Source organism: Haemaphysalis longicornis, unplaced genomic scaffold (assembly GCF_048455015.1).
Source record: "Haemaphysalis longicornis isolate Haplotype H1 unplaced genomic scaffold, Haemaphysalis longicornis Haplotype H1 scaffold_9, whole genome shotgun sequence".
In the NCBI taxonomy this organism is placed as follows: Eukaryota; Metazoa; Arthropoda; class Arachnida; order Ixodida; family Ixodidae; genus Haemaphysalis; species Haemaphysalis longicornis.
In genome coordinates, this window is record NW_027526460.1 from 120,381,334 (window position 1) to 120,405,578 (window position 24,245).

Sequence of the window (24,245 nt, forward strand, 5' to 3'; positions counted from 1 at the left end):
AGGTTTGGCACAAAACGTCTGTCATTACCTTAAAACTGGGGCGCCATTCCAGAAGGCCCGATATAGCTCGCTGCCGAGTTTCCACCAGCTCGAAATAACAAAGTAGTGGTAGTGAAGCATTCGATAAACCTCGACCTAAACGGGTGAAATGGAGCGGCGCACACTTGGCATATTCAGCACGCGGTTCAGCCCGCTGACGTTGAAAAATCGCGGCTTGTGCTAACATCTGCGTTCAGCGCCGTCTAGAATGGAGTTGCAATATGCACTCCGTTGCGTAGAATAGGTAACCACGCTGTTTATTTTAAAATTACAGCCTGGCCCCAGCCTTCTTTCAAAGATCCGCCGCCTAAAAGCGGCGGGGGTGGCCCCGATTTTCTCGGTGTTCTGTTCTTCCACCAACGTGTGTTTTCTTAAGTGGTTTGAGTGTGGCTCCAGTGCAGCTCAGCGCAAGCCCAATCCAAGTTATCGAAGGAGTTCAATGTAGCGAAAATAACCTGCCCTTTTCCCGACTTTGTCAACTGTGGCTGACTTTGTTTACGTGCGGACGGCGGGCGTACTATTCAATATCGCCCCAATGCAGCGTGTCACGAGCGCGTTTGAACATTGACGAGTGCGTTTAGACGTTTAAGTCGTGTCCTCTGTCATTGATTGTGTTTCACTGTGAATGAAGACGGCTACTACGAAAAAAGTATGTCGTCTTAGCCGCTCCTATCGTTCAGACTGGAGTGAACTCTTCGTTCGTGCCGAACACCCCCGCGACTGCGGCAGCTTTGCCTGACGGTGGCCTGGGGACTTCGTTCTTTGTTTGATGCCTAGCTTTCTTACTGGGGCATCAAATGCAGGTGACTTCGGGGCTGCGACGCTACCCCACCACCAAACACGACGCCATGGTTGGATGTGGCTTTGGTGCTACACTGCGCCCACGAGTGGGATGGGTGTGTTTGATTGACACGATAACTCGGAGGAAACTCGGAATGGATGTTTGCTGCACGGCCGTGTTGAACTCGCGACCTTCGTGATGGCGGCTGCTGCGGCGTGTTGCATTGTTCGGGGTCTCTGTAGCAGGCGTACTTCTAGCCCGAGAGATCTTTTTTGGCGGGAGAGGAATTTCGAGCTCGTCGACTTCTCTGGAAACATAATGTGGACTTTCTGTGCATAATTCTGGCGACCGATCCTCTTTTGCGGCGACTTCAAGGTGGCTTTCGCTCCATGACCAGCGAGGAGCAAGTGTGAGCGCTGCGGTTTTACGCGACAGGTAGGTTGCACGGAAGCGTTGGTAGCGGCCGCACCATGGACCGCTACCAGTCGACAGTCAGCCGGTATGTGCGCAGTATGATCCCTGCAGGCCTGTTTGCTTCACCTCGGCCTTTTTGTCAGTGGTTCGCCGGACGTCGCTTCCGCAGGTTTTACCAGGGGTCTGTCCGCCTGCAGCCGGAGCGTGCGCTTCAGACATCGTGTGTTCGCAAAACTGTTTCCAACGAGCCCTTGCATGACCGAGCGTTTTATTTATCGCGCCCGGCAGACGCTTTCGCTTGAGGTGCTGTGTGTCGCACCTTTCTTGTGAAAACGCAACTGATAGGATAGTATACAATCGACGGCTCGTGTCTGTTATCACAGATGATCTCTACACACTTCAACGGGTTTTGTCCAGCCCCGTCGTCATCTGGCATGAAGGAGAGCAAGCAAAGCGAGCAAAAGAGAGGGTTGAGAGAAAAGTATCACCGTGACGCCACAAGCAGGGTAATAGGGAACGGAAAGAGGGCGAAGGAAGAGGTGGGAGTGAGGAGATCGGACTTAATAAAAAAGATAAACTTACTTGCACGAATGCTTTGCTCTGTGGACAGCCAATGCACTCGCCATTTGTACAAGTGCGGCACGCACACACACAGCTGGTTGACGCCGCATCTTTTCAAAGTGCTACGATTTGTGCCGCGCCTCCGTCAGATGGCGCCACGGGTCCCGCGACCGAGAGAAGACGCAGTGAAATATCCCCCTCGCGAGGGGCACGATCAAATGCAGAGCATTTCCGGGGGCGAACGACGTTAAGTAGTTTGCGTTACGTTAATGTTGTTGCACTTGTGGCAACTGCTGACGAGAGAGCGCTCGTCAGCAGTAATTTGAATGAGTCAACGATATAAGGCGCGTTCGTAGCGTCCCATTCTGTGTCGGCTTTGTGGCGCAGTGGGTAGAGCACCATGTACATTGCGTTCCGCCCGCAGGGTCGAGGGATCGAAACCGGGTGCCGGATAGTATTTTTTTTATATAGTAGGGAGGGGTGCGGACAACGACGGTGCGGACTACGGACGTCAACGCGGGTGACATCGTGAGTTACTGAAATGCTCTGCATTTAAAACGACTTTAGACAGAGAATAAGCTTTTATTAAACAGCAAGGTGTCGGTGTCAATAGCACCCGCCCCGTGAGAGGAGTCTTCAGTCGAGGACCCCTTGGAGTCTACTGGCCTTCTTCATTCTCTCCAACGTTTGCTGGTCGGAGAGGCCAGAACTGGTCCGCATCTTCACCCACTACTGAAAGGAGGGATTTAGTTTTATGCGAGTTCGGGCGTGTGGGGGCATTCCCGAACGATGTGGTATGATGTGCCTGTCGGAGGGCAGTATTTGCATTTAACAGTCTATTGTGTCTCGTACACGGCGTGAAGTACGCTGTTGTGAGGATATGTCTTTTTCAGAGTGTTCGTAGCGCGGTGGCGTCTTTGGCTAGTCGCTGGTCCGCGGCTGGTTGTTTGTGATGAGCCTGTCTGTAGTGTGACGATATTTCTGCGTATGTGTGAAGAGGCATTAACTTTGGATATGAATCTGTCTGATGGTTTGGTTCCCTCTCGGAGACGGCCCGGTGTGAATGTTCCCGGGCTGCGGCGTGAGCCGCTTCGTTTCCTTCGAGGGTGGTGTGTCCGGGCGACCATACGATTTATATGCTAGGCAATTGGAGGTGTCGTTGTAGTACCTGCAGAGTGGGTTTTAAATTCTCCCATTTAAGTAGTTGCGGCACACCGTCTGTGAGTTGGGGATTATGAGATGTACTGTTTTCCAGTGGCGGCTGGGAGGGCATTTGCGGCTTCTTCTGCTATCTCCTTTGTCTTTGTATGGTCGCTGCCGAGAGCTTTTCCTGCTGAGTCGATTACGCTGATTGCGGGAGCCGGCTGGTCCTGGTATGGCGATGCGTCTCTGTATCTGTTGGTCGGCAGATGTTGAAACCGTTTGCGGTTGCATCCGGTTCGAGCCCGTCGTCTTCCTTTGTGCTATTTTCTGGGTGCATATAATGGGGGATGGGTGCTATCTGTATGTTGTGTCGGTTGATGGGTTGGACTCGAGTTTTCTGGTCCCGCTGAAAAGGAAAGGGGTAGCCAAGTTCAGAAAATGAAGCGGCCGGCGGTGGTCAGCCGTAGTCGGCGGAATTGGGAAATCTGCTGTGCCTCATGCCTCCCTTACGATTTCGCAGGTGGTTAGATATTCCTATTTGGAGAAGCTTCTTCGTCGAGCTTTTCGTGGGCTGGAAGAGTGCTGTTTTGAATACGTGTCTGATCATAACATTGAGCTTGGCGATTCCGGCGGGTTTAAGACTTACATAGGGTGTTCCGAAAGCAATTCGACTGATGAGAATAACCTGCCTTTCCATCTCCCGCTTTCTTTCTTGCTAGTCACCCATAGTCATGTGATTACATTGTCTACCACCGACGGCGGTTGCTGTTTCTTAGGAAGAACATTTTCAAACGAAAGCTCACATGAACGGCTGAAATAAAAAAAAATATATGACCTATATAGTGAAAGAAATATTAATGACATGTAAGTGCAATAAAATAAAGTAGTTGGATTTGCTTGCCCCATTAGCCACTGGTGCAACAGTGGAACGAGTGAACGCACTGAAAGATGCGCCACGCCCTACTCGACTATCTTTGGAGCGCGCTGTCGTGGCCCGGTTGCGTCATCTTTTTAAACAGCAAATAAATTAATTGCAGTTTTAAAACGCTTGAACTTCGCCTCGAAATACTATAATTATGGTACGTGATTGTCGCCACAACTCGCACCTCCCGAGTTTCGCTCAATCTCAACCCTTCTGGAATAGCACCACTGTGCTGAAATCCGGGAATCGTCCACTCCCTTGTACGCAACCTCGCCCTATCCAAGGATATGGTAAAGGGTAAACAATGAAAAGTTTACATCTTCCAGTTATATCGATACATGACAGGCTGCCCTATCCAGCGTGTCAACTCAATATCGGTGTCCGGTAATTCGGTGTCCCTAGATTTCGGGTTCAACAATTCGGGAATACTATCTTCTTATCACCCATTTTCAAAACTTTCCCTAAATCCCACTAAAAAAGACCTTTCCCTCTCTCTGTCTTATTGAGAAACGAAGACTTCCAGTCAGGCCAGGGGACTTAAGAATAAACAGTTTTAAACACTGGCATCTTCCCTTTCTCGCTGAAACTGGCCAACACCCCTTAGCCGGAACATTTCCTGCCCACATCTTAAGCCCACAAACGTAAACGGCCTATGCCTGTGCTGCGCCGTGGAGATTACAAACAGTTGTGCCTAGCCTAGCTCTCGTCACTGAACTTCAGGGCTTGGAAACCATAAATACCAAATGCTGCAAATCCGTTCAAAAACGCTCCCTCGACGCCGCAGTCATGATATAGCGTCATTCATCGTAAGCCCTAAGCAAAGATGTCACATGGAATTTTTTGAAGCTGGCTTTCACGCGTTGCGTTTTTTCGCTCCAGCGTCGATGCAATAAAATCTATTATGCTAGCCATAGACTCTCTGCTAAGCATGCGAATGTTAAACAGCCTCTACTGAACAGTTCAGGAGCCGATTTGAGAATATTTTTTGCCAAAGTACTCTACGTTCGTTATTCAAGTACATCCAAAAACAGAAGTTTGCATAAACGTTTCATTAAAGCGCTGTCATCGCGAGCTTGAATATATTCTAACCTGCTGCTTCCAGTAGATCAGACCATTGTGCCGTGCCCTAGACAATACAAGGATTTATTATATCTAAGGTAATTGGTGTCTTCCAAATATCAAAGGCTAAAATTCCCATATTCACTCTCGTGCAGATAATCGTATCAACTGATTGATTGATAATGAGCTTTGACGCGCCGTTGCGACAACGATGAAGCACGGCGTAGTGGAGCGCTCCGGATCTATTTTTACCACCTGGGCATCTTTAATGTGCGCCGAAATCTCAAGCAAGTGGTGGGTTTCACTTTTCACCTCCATCAGAAAAGCGGCCGCCGCGGCTGGAAATCAGCCGCGAAAATCAGCCGCGTCTTTGATCTCAGCAGTACAAGGCCTTAAGCCACTCGTCGTAGCAATTAAAAATACATTCAACAAGCAGCTTATCAGCCGGGTGTTGTGGGACTTGTTAGATATATTTTTTGTGAATTTTGTTGTCCACCTCTACTGTCATTTGATACGCTCCCTTTTTTTAAACTCGTCGCGCAAATGCTTAAAAATTTGGATAATGTGTTGTCGCATATAGCTTTCACAAGCACCCTTAGAACAATGTTTTACAGTAAGCAACATCGTTTATTATCCGCAATTGATTTTCCAATTACTTTTTCTGGCATTTTTGACGGCGCAAATTACCTTAGTTGGATTCTTTTCTACAGAGGAGGAACTAAGGTAGTGTAAAGGCGAAATGAAAACACAGGAGGGCCCGCTAACTGCACTAATGTATGGCAACTGTATTTGTGCAGTTCAACAGCTGTAGAAAAATTGTAGATACACAGGGAACACTATGCTTCCCACAACGGAAAGCCATTTGCCGAAAGAGCTGCCTTGAAACTTTCTCGCTGCCCTTCAAGGTTTTCTGTACGGGAAAGTAAAAGGCGATGGTTAACTGGGCAAACAGGCACACCGGACCGAGCGTGCTTACCCTGTGCGCTTTATTTTCAGAGGCGGATTACTCTACCTGGTATAGAAAAGGAGGTATTGTGTGCTGAACCAAGCTTACACTTGGTTGTATCAATGTGCGACTCTATTCACTTGGATGTTTTGAATATCTTCTGTACATTCTGCGTATTTGAAGCATTATTCGGGTGCTATGGTTGTGTAATCAACTGAAGCAAGCGTGAAGTGCAGTTAAGACTTTGAAATTTAAGACGAGAAAGGATGGGTACTTGGGTTTATCAGGAAATGTTGCCTTTAAAAATTACATAGTATGAATGTTTTACTCTAGAGTCGCTTCAAGGGCCGGTGTGGAAGGCGGTCGGAAGTACATCATAACAAAGATGGGCAAATACTGATTTTGCATGTTTTTTTGAAACCGCTACTTGAGTAGTTTTTAGCAATATCCTCCTGGTACTTAATAATCTCATGTGACACATGCAACAAAAGACAATCTTAGATATCTAACAAATAGAATAGCTCCATTGATCGTGATCACCATATTTATGTGTAAAACGTTATGAGTAAATAAAAACGCTACCACACATATGAAATATACTTTTGTGCTCACCTACCTACACAGGTATGGGAAATTTTTGAATCGCCAGTGGCCATATCTGACTCAAACAATGACACCGTTCTTGAATGTGCTGCCGCATGGCGAACTGCAATCGATCGGGAGGCACGAACAGCTGCTTACACCATGGATTTCGGGGCTCTTGGGTACGTATAGTGGAACATTTATTCCACAAAATTTTTCTGGTAAAAACAATTTGTTGTAATACTAAATTTTATGAAATTAATAAAACGATCTTGTTTTTCATCATCGGTTTCGTTGCGCCATATTGCAGAAAAAAATTAGGTCATCTACGCACCCCTTTTGATGTAATATTTATACATATAGAATTGGCATTGAATTCTCGAATGTTTTTGATTTACCTCGTATATGGCAGCGTTTGCGCATCATCTGTTAAAGCGGCGCTATACGCTTGCTGTTTATTCAGAGATGCTATTGAGGTAGATCCCTCGTGGTCCTTCGTAGTTGATTTGACTTCGTCGCTGCTATCCTTCCTAGTTTTCCCTCCAGCCATCTCCCCGGCTTCCATTTCGTTCTTCTTCGTAGACTAATGTACTCAGTGCCGGATTATGGTACTCGTAAGGGGGGGGGGGTGCAGCCCAGTTCCCCCAACTTTCAGAGGCTCCGCTCCACCACTTGAAAAAGTTGTTGACCACGCTCACTGCCTACGTTGGAATAGAACAGCGGCGTCCGGGGTTTCAATTTCAACATACTCCATACAAAAACTGACTAACCTGTGGCAGGTAGAAACGAGCGGGCGGCCTCCGCGTATATTGGTTAAGATGCTTAGTGATCGGGTCGCCGAAACCCCCAGCTATACCAAGCAATCATCAAGCGTCCATCGGCCGTCCAACGTACATCCATGCCGGCTCTAGCGAACGGCCGCTGGACGTCCGTTTCAAATCCGATGTACGTGCCATGTACGCCTAAGGGACATCCGGATGTAACACCTCCCTACATCCGATCGGACGTCCGAAATTGAATGTATTTTCGATGTTAAGTATAACATTACAGAATCTCCCCTGGCTTGGTGCACTGAAAACGAAATAAAATGCCTACTTCGGATGAATAACACCAAAATTTGGGTACAGAGTTTGGTATTAATATGCTCTGTGACTCGCGTTCGTTCGATACAGCATCTAGTCTAGTACAATAAGAAGCATATTTTTCACCCATTAGTAACACACTGAATGGCGCCAACGAACAACAGGGTGACAAATGTACGTGAACACATGTTGTACCGTGCACGGTAAACTTGTTTTACTGGGGTTGTTGGGGGTTTTCCGTGGTTTGACAACTTTCATAAAAAGAGAATCGCTCGAGTCGGTGAGGTGCATCACAAAAGTGAAAAGGTAGACCAAAATTTAGTAATGTACGGATGAAAGTTGCGCTACATAGGTCAGGGTAATTATGTACTACAAAATATTTATATTTAAAAACGGAGTAACGTCTTGGTTTTTGTCTTATATATTCTTTAGGCCATTTTTGGTGTTTAGTGGTAATTTAGAACGCCCAAGGGACGATGCCCATTGGACATAACAAAATGTATACCCTTTATATATCCGTTGCTGAATTTCCACTGTATGTCTGCAAACGTACATCTGATTACGGACGTTCTGTGGACGTACAGGGGTCGTTCAGATTTGGCATCGGATGTTAGGCTGCTGTTCGGATGTGTCACGGACATCCGGGGTTATTGGTGTAAGCTAGATAGGCACGGGCCTGTTCGGTACGGGGTGCTCGAGTACAGCGTTTCCGCTACACAAACCTTTAGTACGTGGACGTTTGAATGCAAAGAAAGATTCAGACATGCAAATTATTGATGAATTTCAGAAAAGAAAATTATTGTGAACTGTAAAATTCTACTCTACAAGGGGTATGTTATAACTGTTTTCATAAAACAATAATATAAATGGGTTTGTTATTTTTAATGGCAGCTACCCTAATTGAAAAGCCCCAAAGGTAGATCATCTTCTTTTACTGTTTTTCTTCTTTTTGGTTTGGTGGAGCTGTCAGATTTTGGTATGCGCAGCGTAGCCGAAAAAGTCGTTCCGTTTTATGCATCGATTTTTTGTCTGCGTGCGTGAGAGATGCGACGCACTCACGACCAGGTGTCCTCAAAGGGGTGGTCTCCGCAGCATTACATCATTTCCCAGCATTGCTTTAATCCAGTTCGTGAGCCCGTACTTTCACGGGAAGAGAATACTGATGCTTATGAATCTTCGAGACGAAAGAGAGAACGCTTCTGCCACATGACTTTTGTTGAGCTCGCAAAGTGCCTCCCTGCGGTCGGAAGGTTCCCATCGTCGGAACGTGCATCCGGCCATGAAGGAGTCGCCCTCATGAAAGCTTCCTGCCTGAAGGTGATACGAAGCGACAGAGATGAGCAGGGTGCGGGGCTTATCTGGGATGGACACCTGTCGAACCGCTTCAAACGCTGTGGCTTGAGCATGCCAATTATTTCGAACAAATTATTGCCGACGCATCGAGACTCGCCAACGTACACTGGTGCACGAGGAGTCAGAGACTAAAAACCGTTGAAGCCCGGTCATTTATAAAGAAACTACAAGCCATAAAGCGCATTCATACCGACCTTGTGGCATGAAAGTTTAAAACGAAAGGAAAAAGCTACTTTCAGTCCATAAACCTGGTCAGAAACCTGTCAGCGGCTGCGAATATGCTTATTTCTTTGAACGGGTGTCCGCGAGCTCCGTGCTACCGCAATTCACTTTTAAAGGTAAGGGCGAAGTCATTGGGCATAGATAAAACCCATCATTCAGTGTGAGCGCACTCCCCTCAGCAAGGAAGTTCTTTGCACCAGAGAAACACGACAGGGGCATGGTAGCTGCAAGTTCCAACTAGTAACCTTCAATGTAATTATTTACAACTTACAACGGTGTTAAGGCTCGAAAATGTGCGAATACCAGACTCTGCGAGCAATTTCAGTGTGTAGCGTTTCTCAACAAAACTTCCTTTCGGTGGCGAACTGGTCAATCAAGCTAGTATAACAATTGGAACGTGCAAGGACGATCTGAACTATACTTTTTCCGCTAAGCTTGAACAGTTGCTTTACTACCTAGGAAGCGCAGTCCCTAAGAGAAGCGTGGTCGTGATGCTGAAAATGCTGGAGCAAAAAAACTTTGTCTTTTGCAAATGTATTTACTGATTTTAGGTTCGACATAACTGCTCCAGTAGCAAACTGCGACACTTGGGGCTCCCTTTGGAGACAGCCTGTAAAATAAAACTACATGTTATTTTATCTAGGAGACGGCAAGTTCAATTTTTTAGCCATCATGCCGATTAAAGAGTACTTGATGGGAGATTTTTTTGGTGAAGAAATTCCTGAATTTGCGAGTTTCAAAAGTGCATGGTGATGCTTTACATATTAGATTTTTCTATGTTTACAGCAAGGCTGTCTTCACCAATTCCTTCTTTTGTATCAACGTACAGCCTGAAGAAAGTCATTCTTTGTTATCATTTTCTCGCAAGTGATGGCGCTTGAATCTATTATTGCGTTTGGTTGTTTTACAGGTACAATAAAAAAATTGGTTCAATAGCGCGCTTATTTTATATAACGATTTTCGTGGTTATTTCAAAGTTGTATGCTTGCAATCATACGTGTATTTTAATGTATTGTATGTGTTTTAGCGTAAAGCTTGAATACTTGATAGAGCTTGCTTCTAGTTTTCGAAAACATCTGTTCTTTGGTTATATAGCCTGTGCGCTATGCCACTGCGGCGCTTTTATCTAGTACGAATTTTTAGTGTAGAGATGACCAAACCATGCGAGTGTGAATGACACGTAAGAAATGCTCAGTAATATTGAAAATTAAGGTAAAAATCAGTCTTCCAAACTCATAACAATTACCTATTTTGTCACTGATGAGCAACCGTCACATGTTACTGTCGAAAAAATTCAGCGCCTTAAGGCAGTCATCATCCTCATCACCAGAGGCTCAAATTCGCAGTAATTCTCGGGCCCCAATATTTCTTAAACCGGCTTTGAGTGCTCGTAAAGTACATACATCTAATCGTATGCCAGAGGCCCCATCACAAGAGCTTGGACGTCACATTAATCGAAAGCTTGCTTAAATCTCCTTAGCGTCCGAAATTACTTTAGATGTAACCAAATTTTCAATTGCAAATTCAATTAAAAACGGCATTACAAAATTTTCAAAACACATAAATTACAAATTTTTAGTTGCGCGCCTCACATGCGGGGAGATGATTTGATATGCTGGAGAAAATTGTAATCCTTTTCTTAAGCATTGCGCCTAAACTGCACAGTGCACTGAATAAACCTAGTTGATTGCCCAGCTAGGTTATAAACACATGAGTGAAAGCCCGTAGTGAAAACACGTTACGAAACACGGTAAGATCACTGTTGAGTGCATTATTAGGAAATGAACTACATCCCCGTCCGCGCATCGGCGTAAAAGCGCCGTTAAAGCTATACAGACAACATTTGAAACAGGTGAGGAAATCACAAGTAGCCTCTTTAAAATGTATCTGGACAATTTCTACTATAGCAGTACAAAGGCTACATTAGCCCTAAAAAAGACTATCGATAGAGCAGTGATGTGAAGTCCGAGCAATAATAACCGTCTTCCATGTGTATGATCACCTCTGTGCATAAAACACCGTGTACTAAAGTTTTAAGTAGAAGGAACGGAATCTAAACATAATACCCTACTGCGGAACACTTTGTGTCGTTGATATCGCATGAAAACCCGCATATCTGCACCTATTTGAAAATGATTTTTTTGGGTGCTTACTACTCTGTTCAGTTACCCAATGAACAAAATAATGTTGTTCATTAGGTAACTGCCATGGCAGTGGGGGCATCTTAGTAATTTTTATGGAAAACCAAACGTTTAACTGTGCTAATTTACATTTCAGTTAGGAGGCTTGCAACTGTTTATGCTATTCTTAAGCTAAACGCCGTACAAGTTTACTTAAAGTCAGTATAAGGGTTCTTAGTTGGAACTCAAGTGAACATCGAATATGAAACGTCGTAAATTCGAGTGGACGTGAGAAAAACTAATAATACCTCAACTTCATATGTTCAAAGCAATGTCTGAGCAGATGTTCGCATGTGTTCTTTGAAAACTCAAGACATAATTTGGGAATACCATAAAAAATTTGTTTTCTGTAGTAGTTTAACCTGATTAGGTTCGGCAGGGTAGCACGCCAATTGTTGTTTTGTTCCGCCATCTGAGGACGCAGGGTCACCATTTCCCGCTCTGACAACTGAGTACGCACCTTTTTGCGCTAGTTTAAGGCCACAGTAGGATACCCTGTTGGAGCAATAATGATACTGTCTCGGCCGCCACTTACGAACAATAAATTTACTCTAACACCAATGCCGCATTTGTTCTGATTCACTGAACATCGCAGGGCTAAGATTTAAATAGCTGCTGGCAATACACCCGTTAACTTTAGTTGCCATTTTAGGCATCTTTTTCTGCTTGAGTTCTTTCCGTAGACTTTCGAAGAAAAATTATGCTTTTAAACTTCAGTTACTTCCGAGAACCTAAGTCTCTATTGGTTGTAGGATAACATTCCAAACATGTCTATACCTTCCTAAACTGTAATGTTAAAAGTGAACAAGGCACTTAACCAAATCATCTGTCCTCTACGTGGGGCCTGTTACGATTCTGCGCGCCGTTACCATGTTCGCGCGTCGTGCAAAGTTTTGCGAGTGCAAATCGGCCTCGGACAGATCCCAACATGCCGCCAAACGGTCGGCGCTAGAGCGCCGTGCTATCTACGGGATTCAAACTTCGGCGGCTGCGAACGTGACGTGTGGAGACTTCTCCGAAGGACGCGGACGACTCAGCGAAGAACTCCATTTTCCACTCTCACACACTCAGCGTGCGCCGCTACTACCGATCCCCCCTGAACTGTGGAAATAGTTTTCTGTGTGTTTGTACTATATTCGTACGATGTGCAAAATGCAGGGGGAGAACTCGTTTTACCTTTAGTGCTGGGGCATACGTAGAGGGGCCCCGAGAGCAGGAGATTATTCGTTTTGAAGCAGCGAATCAACGCTGTTACTCTGCTCGAGTCCTGTACTGTAACCTGGCCCGGAAGGGTATTGTTCTTGTGTTGCTTCGACTCATCTCTCGCCAGAGAGTAAACCAGTTAAGTTTGCCTTCTGCTTCTTGTCTGAAGCACCGAATCAACGCTGTTACTCTGCTCGAGTCCTGTACTGTAACCTGGCCCGGAAGGGTATTGTTCTTGTGTTGCTTCGACTCATCTCTCGCCAGAGAGTAAACCAGTTAAGTTTGCCTTCTGCTTCTTGTCTTAGTCACCAAGATAGCAACATTTGCTGGCCTTTCGTTACCACTCTACCCCGTATGACAGAGGCGACGGAGCCGGGTACTGGGACGCCTTGCCGTAGGTAACAACTGGTTGCCGGCGTTGGGATGGCAGCGTCACAACAGGCCTTTTTGCGGTGAAATGGTGGTCACGTCAAATGCAGGAACTGCTTTTTTTGCTCAGTGCTATTCCATCGTTTTACTTCTCTTATGGCTAAAAGCCATTGTGGCCACACAGTGTCCTGACGTATTGTCAGCAGCAGGTTCCGTCAACACCACCTTTGAAAAATCTCGAAATTTGAACTAACATTCCGGTACCCAGCAGACAGTTTCGAATCGTTTGCGCTTTATAGATAACAACATTTTCTTTCTCCCGGGTGCAGGTATCTGGACTTTCGTGTCCAGCCGGGAGACTCTCCAGCAACATATATTATAACCGTTGGAGAAGGTAAGGAGCAGGCGAAGGGCATTCACTATTCTAATATTTGGGCTACTAACGGGAATCACTGGAAAACTGATAATTCCCGATTGAAACATTATATGTTTTGATTGGTCAAAATCTGGCCGTGGTATTTCGGTGCGCTGGCAGTAAAACTTGGATCATATTAGGAACCATGTAGTCTCTGCCTGCGCACAGACGACAGTCTGCTGGCTGCGTAATCAGAACACGAATGAGTGAACAGTAAGAAATATTCACCGAACACTTTTTACTGACACCAAGCTGACGAACTGGCGTATAGTTTTTTATGGCATGCGGTTCATTTTGACAACTTTGAAATATTAGATATTTTATAGCTAAACAAGGCCAGCAGTAGGCACATTGGTTCTTGACAGCTTTATAGATGTTGCGGGCTGGGCAAATGTTGCGCAGCTTATAATATACGGAGCTATCGTTCTGACGGCAGAACACGGGACCGAAAAAAAAGTGTTCTGTCACCTACATTTTCACCCTAATAATGTCTGTTCGATGCTAGTGTTTCCAGTCTTAAAAAATTGATTTTCAAGATTGTTTGTTTAAAGGCTTGTTCATTAGGTTTCAATAGCGCAGTTTTTTTACTAGGTAGTCGCCGTCTACGATAATAATTTCGTCTGTATACTGGCTTGTCTACACTTAAACACCCTTGGAAGTACTGAGAAAGCTTAAGATTTCCGAAATTCGATTATACATGTTATTCTCCGGAGCAATCAAAATGGGGCGATAATATAAAAAGGTAGGTTTTTAGCTTGACAGGTGTTGTTAGTCTGCACTCCCAAATCCTTTTGTACAAGCAGAAATAAATACCAAACAAATACTTAGCGCGAACAATATTCTTAGCAAGGTAATGAAATATATGCATGCATTATTTGCTATAGGGCCTGATGCGTCTGCCGTTTGAAAACAAATTAATTACTAACAAAAGCTAACGTCCCAAGACAAAAGTAAGAGTTTCAGTTACCAAGATTTTTAGAAAGACAGTGTCAGGGCCAATAAAACATTGCACTGTACGAAAAATGTACGTGCCCATTAGCCTTGTTTTTGCATTGCTTGTGCTCATTTCTTCAGCGCGAATTGATTTCCGTCTACTTGAAACCGTGAATCGAGACCATCTGTACTAAGCGTAGCGCAACCTTTTGGGATCCATGATTATTCCGGAGAAAGTGTTTGTATGCTGATTTTCTTTCGAGCAAAAGCAGCACCGAATTTTTCTTGATGTGTGGCTGTATTTGTGGCACACTTCCCTGCCTAAGCGAAGAGGCAATATTTGTCAATTCGCAGATCCTGAACCCTTTGAAGCCCGATATTACTACACTGACTACGAGAACTGTGTCATCACTGATCTCGACTTTCAAGGATATAGTAAGTAATATGGCCTTTTTACTGGTGCTTTACCATCTGCAGTGAGGGGTATGGTTCGAGAGAGCAAAGGCACCTTCTGATACTATAGAATCACACTCGTCTCTTTTGGTGTGCTATTTTAATGTAGTTTTCCCTGGTAATGTAGTTTCGCGTGTTATTGCCAAACTAACACACCAACGAATGAAATCTGGGGGAATGCAACCGACTACCGAATTACGATACATTAATTTGGATATTCCAAGTACCGGCAGTATTTTTTCGTAGTCTAGATCTAGGTGGTGATGAGTGGGGTCTTTAAAATTGTTTCAGCAGACTCAAAATAGCTCAAAACGTTACAATCCAGCCTCATTTGCATTCGGCATCCAGCTTTTGGGCATAATTCCTGTAAGCGCTTGACTTTCAGTCATAGCAAAGCCTGTGGTTCAGCCCTTGCTAACCTTCGCTTTGCAGCTATTGAACTGAGGCGGAAGTATGTGCAGTCGAGCAATAGTATGACCATTTAGCAAATGACAACTTCCAAAATAAAGTTGCTTTGCACCAATAACACTGACCCAAATTTAATGGCAAACTTCGAAAAATAACGTCGCTAATATTGAAAAGAGGTGGAGCCGTGGCGAAGGCCCGGCCGCTTGCTGGTGAAGTCTACAGGCCCAAAAAGTTTCTGTATATAATTGGATACGGCCACCGAAACCACTTCTGAGAAACATAGCGAGGAGAGCACAGTGGGGCCTCTGCTTCTCTTTGATCGCAACTTCAATTCATACGTGCAGATAGCACACTAAAAGCGACGTTTTACGGCTGGGCTCTAATGCGCACTGTTGCCGTTATTTCGTCACAGTGGCGCTACCTTTGAACGATTTTTGATTCTTGCCTTCGTGTTTTTCGTCAAAAATGTGTTTAATGTACCGAGTACGGAAGGGTAAGTTACCAAGGGCTTGTATTTTCAAACAAATCAGTCACATTCTTCCGGAATTCTATATTTTTGGTGAAAATGTCCAGCTATAGCCATTGGAATAGAAAATAAGGTGCACAAAGTAACCTTTTGTGCGCCGTTTTGTGTCTACTCTCTGGTGTTTATTTGTGAAAAGGGTGGCTTGCATGCTTTCAGGGTAAAATGTTTTTACCTGCGTTGATTCTTTTTTAGTGTATATTAAAAATGATGTTTCGTTGCTGCTCAGGTGTATAGCATACATTTTCGTTGATTTGGTTTTCTTGCGCCATAAACATCCAACCATCAACTTAATTTGGTTTTCTTATCTCCCGCTTGAGGCAGCTGAACGCTCAGTTGCACGTTATGCTCTTGTGCTACGTATTTTGTTTGCGATTACCATGACTTAATTTAGAAATGCACAATTACTTCTGCTTGCAAACGCTTGCGTCCATGTCATTCTTGCATTTCTCTCATTCATTTCCAGCGTGCATGCTTTGGACGACAAGAGAAGTAAAGGACAATGTACCTCAACACTGCATCGACCAGTTCGTTGACACATGCGGAGTTGTCGTTCCTAAATATAGCAGAGACCTTTGCCCTGATGATGAGGGTGACTTCAAATAGAGATTATAAATTACAGGCTATAATAAATATCAAACTACAGAAACTGGTATCTTCCGTCATTGAAAATTGAAAAAAATAACACAAGCAGCCCCCCTTCTTCATCAGGAACAAACAAGTCAGAAAAGGTTCAAAACCCAGGTGACCCCCAAGGTATGCATACACCTTAGCGCGTGTGGTTCGACAACTCCTTATCTTCTATTATTAGACATACCAATGACTCGACAGCGGCCCCATTGCAGTAAAATTGCTCTTTCAACATCCGCATAGCGCGCGAAAGCTATTCGAAAACAACACTGACATCGTCGTACCGTAAACAAAGACACTGTAAACGCTAGAGTTGCTAACGTGAGAAACTAGTATTCACGCCGCACATCTCAGTACAAACGATTCCTAATGTCAAATATTATAATAAATCTGAACACACTGTGACATATTTAAGATAATCTTTGAATTTTACCAGACGTGAAAGAAGCCGCCCTCTAGGACAGCGCCCTCGGCTAATTGATGTATGATTCAAGGTCCCTATTTACCTATCTTCGCATCCTAACTGCTCCTATAAAACTAACCAGAAACTGTCTAATTATGGTCTACTATCAACAGTTCACGATTATATTTAGCAAATCTCTGCACACAAAACATCAGGCTTCCCGACCAAATTTTCTGATCCCGTTGTCATGAAGTAGAAACAAACACGGCCTTAGGAACAGACCGTTCACGTGGTTGACGAGAACCCGTTCACTATTCAGCTTTCAATTTCTCGCAGGCGATGCACCACGCGAACCACCCTTGTCTCAATGCCCATAATATGATTCCACTCTTCTTTAATCTGGCTACCTCCATTTAAGCAGCCGAAGTTAAAACGTCTGAAGGCTCTAACACTTCAAGGACACGTTAACTCATTCTATCCTAATCCGGCATAAAGAATCTTTTCTATACGTTTATCACCCACACTTATACTGCCAAGAGGAAATTCGGAAATTCAACTAGCCCTAGAACGCTCCCTCAATTCCCTATTACCGCCCAACAAGAGCCGATCTCAATGACAGCACTCGCCGCTGCACCACATTTTCTCGCTTTTGGAAATTCACTTCGTCACAACTACACTACGACACAATTTATCCAAACAAACTTAGCAAAACACAACGTTAAACATCATCATTTGCGTAACAAAAACCGATATTTTTCGTTTTTATAACAATGTAGTCTTTTTTCATCTCATCTTCGTGCGGAAAGCGTTTGAAGTGTTCCCAACCTTACGACGACACCCACAGGCCCTGAATCCTTGTTCGTGTAATGCTCTCCTGGAGCTAGCCACTGGCCAGCATTCCCAATAACGTTTCGACAACAACAATTCCCGGGTACTGTTTCCCTACAGCAACTATGGACAACCATGACTCTGCTTTCATGCTTTTTGTCTTTTCCTCCTAGTGTAATGAAAATGCCCCACCTTTCACCCCAAGGAAACGTTTAAAGATGAGACAAGCAATAATTTTTAGAAATGCACTTCAAAAAGTAATAAGAAACGCCAAGCACAATAAGTACAACATTTCTAATTATGTACACATTTTCCAACGTACGTAGGAAATAAATGTTCAATTTCTAGAAAATGCGACAAGAAATATTTTAAGGGAAAATTTTTCGAAACCTCTTGCTACTAATTTGGCTACTAGGTAAAACGCCTCCTAAAAGAAAACGAGTCCAGAATCCTAAAAAAGGGATGTCACACAACAATCACTTTATGCCTAATGAAACAACACTCGGTGCAATGCTTCTTGAAACAATCAGGCTTCACATCTTGAAAGAGATGATATATTTGCTGCCCGATTTTCCATTACGACTAATCCTAAGCAAGCGCTAAAGCTCACAGCATGCAAAAATTCGTGAAATATTGTGACAAAGATTATTTCTGCCTTGTACCGCATCGGTAAAAGCAGTAGCCTTAAAATACGTTAACTTAGTTCTTGCGCTACATTTTCCAGGGTAATGGTACTATACGAAGCGAGCATTCGTTTACAATAATAGGCTTACGGCAGTAAGCCGGCCTTTATCTCCAAGCATAATGGTTTCCTCATTCACGTCAGTTAAGAGAAAGCCACACAAAAAAAATCAATAACATATGGCGGATCTTCAGGCCTGAGATCAATGGGCTGTTTTTCTGCAGCCATAGAAAAAAAATTGGCCGCGTATCTGCTCCTTTCGTTGCAAATGCCGTCAAAAGACGATAGTCTTTATCGGCTTTTGCAAAGTAAATGCCTCCCTTTGCTTTCCCGCTCACCTCTCATGTTGTTCCTCTTGCGTCGCGCTCCTCCCACGGTAAAGAAAGACGCCAAAGGTTTGCTTAAATCATTTTAAATTTCCCGCGTTCCACTGCTCCAAACCGGGTATCTCGATGCGAACGCTGCCGTACGGCGAAGACGCGCGTTCTTCGAGGCGCCCTACTTCAACGTTTATAGAACCGCGTTTCCCTACTCCGCGTGCGTTGCAAGTAGAACGTGAAACCTATCTAGTGGAACCTTGCGTAACTGTTGCCGGTTCATTCCTTAAAATGGCGCCAGAAGCTATAGTGGCGCGGGCGACAGCAGGCGACGGCGGAGTGAATTCTTTTTCTGCAGTTGATGAAGTATTTAATTTAGCAAAAGTCAAGCATGTTTGATTTTTTTTATAAAGGAACACTGCAAATATCACTTCTGTATTGATTTGTTGTCTCATATTTGCGTAATGTCTTGTTCTTCATCAACAATGTTGACAAGTATGAACATTACACCGGACATAGACAGGTAGGTTTAGCTGTGACTATATAAGACTATTGCGCAGGCATTGTTTTGCTTTGGCCGGGTCACAGACAGACAGACGGACAGACAGACATACAGACAGACCAAAATTTCTGGGTTTAAGTAGCCCAAGAAAGACTATCGTCTTTAAAAATACGACCCATTCATTCCGTACACATCGTGAACCGCCAGAGCTATATCGTGCCGCTGGTGTTTACAGGCGACCTATTGATTTTAGTTCAATAAATTAGCCGCCACATGTAGATTCAGTGTGCATCTAGCAGGTAAAAGAGACAAGTGCAGCCGGCTTTTGTTTCCTGTCTGGAGCATGAGAACGGCGTCGGCGAGCGAATTGCAATTCCTGCTCGCACCGCCGTTTACTTAAGCCACCTGATCCACGTGAGTACGTATGACGCGTGGCCTACCCATTTCGAAGAAACCTTTGGCTGTTCGCCATTTCCACGTCGACGCTGTTCTGCCCGCACCGGCCCCGCTCTTGCCCGCCGTTGGAGCTTCAGCTGTGCTTCCAGCAGCAGCTATATAGAGCAGCTTCGGGAGGGAGAAAAAGAGCGAAAGAAAGATTGAGTGAGAGAGCGAGCAAGCGCACATTTAAAGAACTCTAAAGAACGGATCGGGCTGGTATTAAAGTTCTAAGGCGGCATCATCAGTCCAAGATGGATTGAGCGCAGGTGACACCGACAACATTTCAGGACAGAAAAGCTAGCTGTCCAGGCCGGGGTATCCTAAGGATGTCTCCCAAATATTTGCAGGGGAAATGTGTAGGTTGGTGGGGGTGGGCAGAATCAGCGGAGATTGGTCACATCCGCCTATTATATGGCGCTCAGCGTTTTGAATTCTGAGGAAATTCGGCAAAGGGGCGAGTTAGGACTGTTAACAAGGTGGGGCCGGATAAAATTAGGGAAAGTATTTTCAGAGAGAGCTTAAATGTTGTTCGCACTCTCTAGGTGGACATTATTGTGGGGAAGCAAGTTTCTCCTGCCACAGTCTGTAGGGCTGTGAGGTGTCAGCGTAACAAGTTAAGGGCTGTATGCCCTCGAGTTCGGCAACACTGAATTCGGCGCCCCCTTGGTTGGTCAATGTTCGATCGATGTCGTCAGCCACCTTATTTCGAGGAATGCCGCGATGTGCCTGAGTTCATACAATCTTGATTAGCCTCATCGCGAGCTGTGGCTGAATGATGCTGAGGGTTGTGCGCTGGCGTGGCGTCTCCTAGAAAAAAATTACCCCATCTTCCGGAGGGGACCACTGAGTAGGATGCGGAGCATCGCGGGGTTCACCTACATTTCCCCCAAACCCAACTACTAACACAACGGAACGCAACGGAACCCCCGATGGGAATGTAGACGTTGTTGACGTTTACAAACAGCTTCCCGTTCTCGAAAGTTCGGTTCTGCCGCGCGCTTCGTACGTTTGCGTTCCACTTCAGGTTGTCGAAGTTCCGGTACCGCCGCTCGACGTTCTCGAACCGACGCTGCTTGACGTTGTCGAAGCTCAGGATCCGCTGCTCGATGTTGACGCTTCGAAGCTGCTTCGCGCTGACGAAGTTCAGGGTCCACCGCTCGCTTCAAGCGTTTGCGTTCAGCGTCGCGTGCCCTTCGCTTCGCAGCTTTGTCTTGAGTGGACGTAACGTTGCTATTAGTGTTTGGGCCACGGGGGCTGATGCTGACGCGTGCTTGCGTCAGCCCACTCACTGCCGGGACTGTTGCTTCCATCACACTTCATCGGAAGCATCAACGGAGTCAACCGAAGCAATCGCTGAAGTGAAAGCGCGCAACGCTCCACCCGCTTTATATTCACACTTGAAGGAGAGGAGACTAGAGGAGGAGAGTAGCGCATGCGCCGCGAAAGCAGAAGCGAGAACGCAGGAGAAGCGCTAGCAGGTGGTAGGAGAGAAGTGGAGAGAGTAACGCGCAGCTGTTGGAGAGCGGGAAGGAGGAGAGTTGCGCATGCGTAGTGTGAGTGCGGACGCCGACGCCGCGGGACATACCCCCGAGCAAGGGATGCCCGCATCTAAAACTCTGACAAGCCTGCAAGGATATGATGGGGAAATTGGAATGAAGACGTCTATCAGCGAGAACGTGCTATACTAATTATTGGCTCTGGACTGGAAAAGACGCAATATTGGCATCTTAGCAGAGCGATGGCCACTAAGAAATATTGGCAAACATTGGCCGCCAAAAAACTGCACCGTTCGCCGTATCGGGGCAACACTTGCTCGGAAAGAGAAAGAGATAAACTGAAGTGTAATTGAGAGTCGAGCTAGTTGGAGAACATGCATTGTTGAAAATTAAGAACCAACCACAAAACACAGGCAAGAAAGAAGGACGACACCGGTGTCCTTCTTTCGTGTCCGTGTTTTATAGTTTGTGCTTAATTTTCAACGGAGAAGACATGTCATAGCGTGTGCTACTCTTTCGTTCGTCGTCGTGCAGTCGTGCGAATGCGTTCTTTGCCGCAGAAGACTTGAATGTTGAAGCTTCTGTAGATGTTCATTGATTCCGCATGGCCAGGCCGACGATAGTTCGCACGGCCGAGGAAGAGGCACGCTTCCAGTGGCTTGGCTTGCAAAGACGAAAAGTAGCCCTTGCCGAGTGGCGTAGGAAGATGTCGAGCCAAAGGACTCGCTAACTCTGGCCTTGCTCAACACGAGGTTTTTGAAATGCCATGCAGCCGACGTCAACCACGACATTACAACCATACTAAAAGTCAAATCTGTGTCCGTCAGTGTTCACCGACAATAGCTTCGCCATTCATGTCTCCCGTGTGAGTGCAAGCTTGCCTGAATTTTGTTCTCAGCAGAAACTACGGGCATGCTTGATCTGAGCTAGGGCGGTGCTTACCGCCTGGTGTAATTTCAAGCCATTTCTTTTCATCCTATCGCATACCTGATGCCGAGGAAACACGCATGTACTACACATTGAAACTTTAATATATTCGTTGATTGATTGTAGGGATGGGTTGACTGATTGTAGGGATTGTAGGGATTGATTGATCCATACACTGCCACCGCGGCAGTGTATGGAACCCGCGTCTTAGCTTTAACAGATACCAGCTTACTATTTCTGGGAAGAAAATTTCAGAACTCTGTTCAGAAGTTGAGAAAAAAAAAAATATTGGGGCGATTTTTAAAGTTGCAAGCCACTACTGCTATATATAAATATCCCGAGCTCCTCATTGTGTAGCTGATTCAGTAAGGTTGAAGCGTGGGCGGGGAAATTTAACCAGAATCCGAGGACAGCGCCGAAAAGATCGACAAGAAAAGCGGAACACGTGTCCCATTTCTTGTTCTTGCGTGTGTGTTTTTTTTTCAGCGCTGTAGTTTCTTCGAAGCTCAGTGCGGAAGCGAAGCAGTTGGAGGCCGCGCTACTCATCTTTGACCCGGGTATACAGATCCAGCTCGTCCAATGGTTATGACCGAAGCAGAGGCCCAAGTTGCTCCTGACCGACGCCTAAGCGAGAAATCGGGGCGAATAGGTGCTGAACAATCAATGAAAAATTATTGATATGTCAGTGAAGGACGCCCTATCTAATTCTAAATAAAGTGGTTTCAGTGTTTTTCAACCCACTAAACTAGACACAAAGAAAAATAGCATCTGTGCGTTAGGTACAGTTCAGCGCAAAAATAGACAGGGAGTAGAAAAAACACAACAGCGCTATAATGAAATTGGCTGGCCTAGCCTGTATTGGGATATGTATAGTTCAGCGCAAAAATATACAGGGACTAGAAAAAGGCGGCCTTTTGGTGTCTCTTTTATATACCCTGTTTATTTTTGCGCTGAACAGTACATAATAAATACCAACCAGGCCAGTCTAAACCTGCGGGTTCGGAAAACGTCCCCATTTGTCGGCTCAGCCAACCATGACAGAGAGTAAACATCTGCAGCACATGTGGTAGGGGAGCAACTGTTTAAATGACAGCGCGTGTTTCTGGTTTCGCAGGATAAAAGACTGCATCAAAGCAAGTTGTAATTCAATACCGCTGAAGCTGCTTTGAGGGTAATCTCATTAGTCGAGAGGAACCATTTTTAAACAATACAGTTCTTGACAGCCTGGAAATCCCTTTAAGTTATTATCAACACCCGCAACGGTTAATTCGCTCATGTTAGACAAACGCCACAAATGAGAAGTTCAATCCCACTATAAAGTAAAAACCAGCTTTGAATGTTGTGGGTGTGTTTTTTATAAATTGCATGGTGGAGCTGTAGCTTATGCGGGTTTTTTGGCTGATTATTATTATGATGATGATGATGAGGATGTATGGATTTTTGTGGCGCAAGGCCGACTGAGGGCAAAGAGCGCCAAAGAATGGTTGGTTCATTTAAGTGTCATATGAATGTAAACGGAAGTCATTTCAATAAAAATAATCGAAGTAAAACACATGGTAATGACGATGACTGGTGCAAAGAGCCAGGTTGTCATGATGCCTGGTAAGAGATGAGATGTAAAAACTTGAGATCAGTGAGAAACATAAAAACACGCTTGATGGAAAACATTTGGCCGTCTCCTAAAAAAGTACGACGGGTGAAATGACATGTGCTGTCTGTATAGTTGCAGAAAGTGTTTCCGTCGTGTTGCGTCAAGTGCCTTGCACAAAATGAGAATGTGGATTACGGATAGGCCCTCTCCACACCCGCTGCACATGGGTCCTGGAGATCCAGTGACCAGGTGGGAGGGTGTTACGTGTGTGTGGCCTATTCGTAACTTTGCTAAGGTCAATTCGGTGTGTCTGTTGTGTGAGTCAGTTGTGTATCGTCCCAAGTGTGGCTTTATTACATGTAGCTTGTTGTCTGACTGTTCACTCCACTGTGTTCGCCATGTTTTACGTAGGTGTTGTCTGATGAGTGGCTTGAGGTCAGTGTAGAGTACTGTTGCTATGTCTACAGTGTTTCTGAGTGCAGCAGCAGCGGCCCTTTGATCAGCCAACTTATTGGCAGCAATCATAGCGTTACCTGGAACCCAGCTGACGGTCACATTCAGATGTGAGGCATACGCTGACGTCAAAGATTTCAAAACCAGACTGGCGACATAATTTTTGCGAGACCTTTGGGATGATAATGTACGCGCGACGCTAAGTGAATCTGTGAAAATGATGGACTTAGCTGTATTATGTTCAATGATGTGATTTAAAACCAAAAGTATACTATATGCTTCCGCCGTAAAAATGCTGGAATTCACATTCATGGTTTTACAAGCACTGAAGTTGGGTCCGTGTGCAGCACAACACACCGCGATGGACGTTTTTGAAGCATCACTAAAAAA

General features: G+C 45.1%; 1 long non-coding RNA gene across 1 annotated transcript; it reads left to right on the plus strand.

Moving 5' to 3' along the window:
* Positions 1 to 13,184: 13,184 nt before the first annotated feature.
* On the plus strand, positions 13,185 to 16,194 carry LOC144153714 (uncharacterized). The gene is made up of 3 exons (XR_013319358.1): positions 13,185 to 13,250; positions 14,559 to 14,639; positions 16,055 to 16,194. It is a non-coding gene; the product is annotated as an uncharacterized LOC144153714 (long non-coding RNA).
* Positions 16,195 to 24,245: the final 8,051 nt, after the last annotated feature.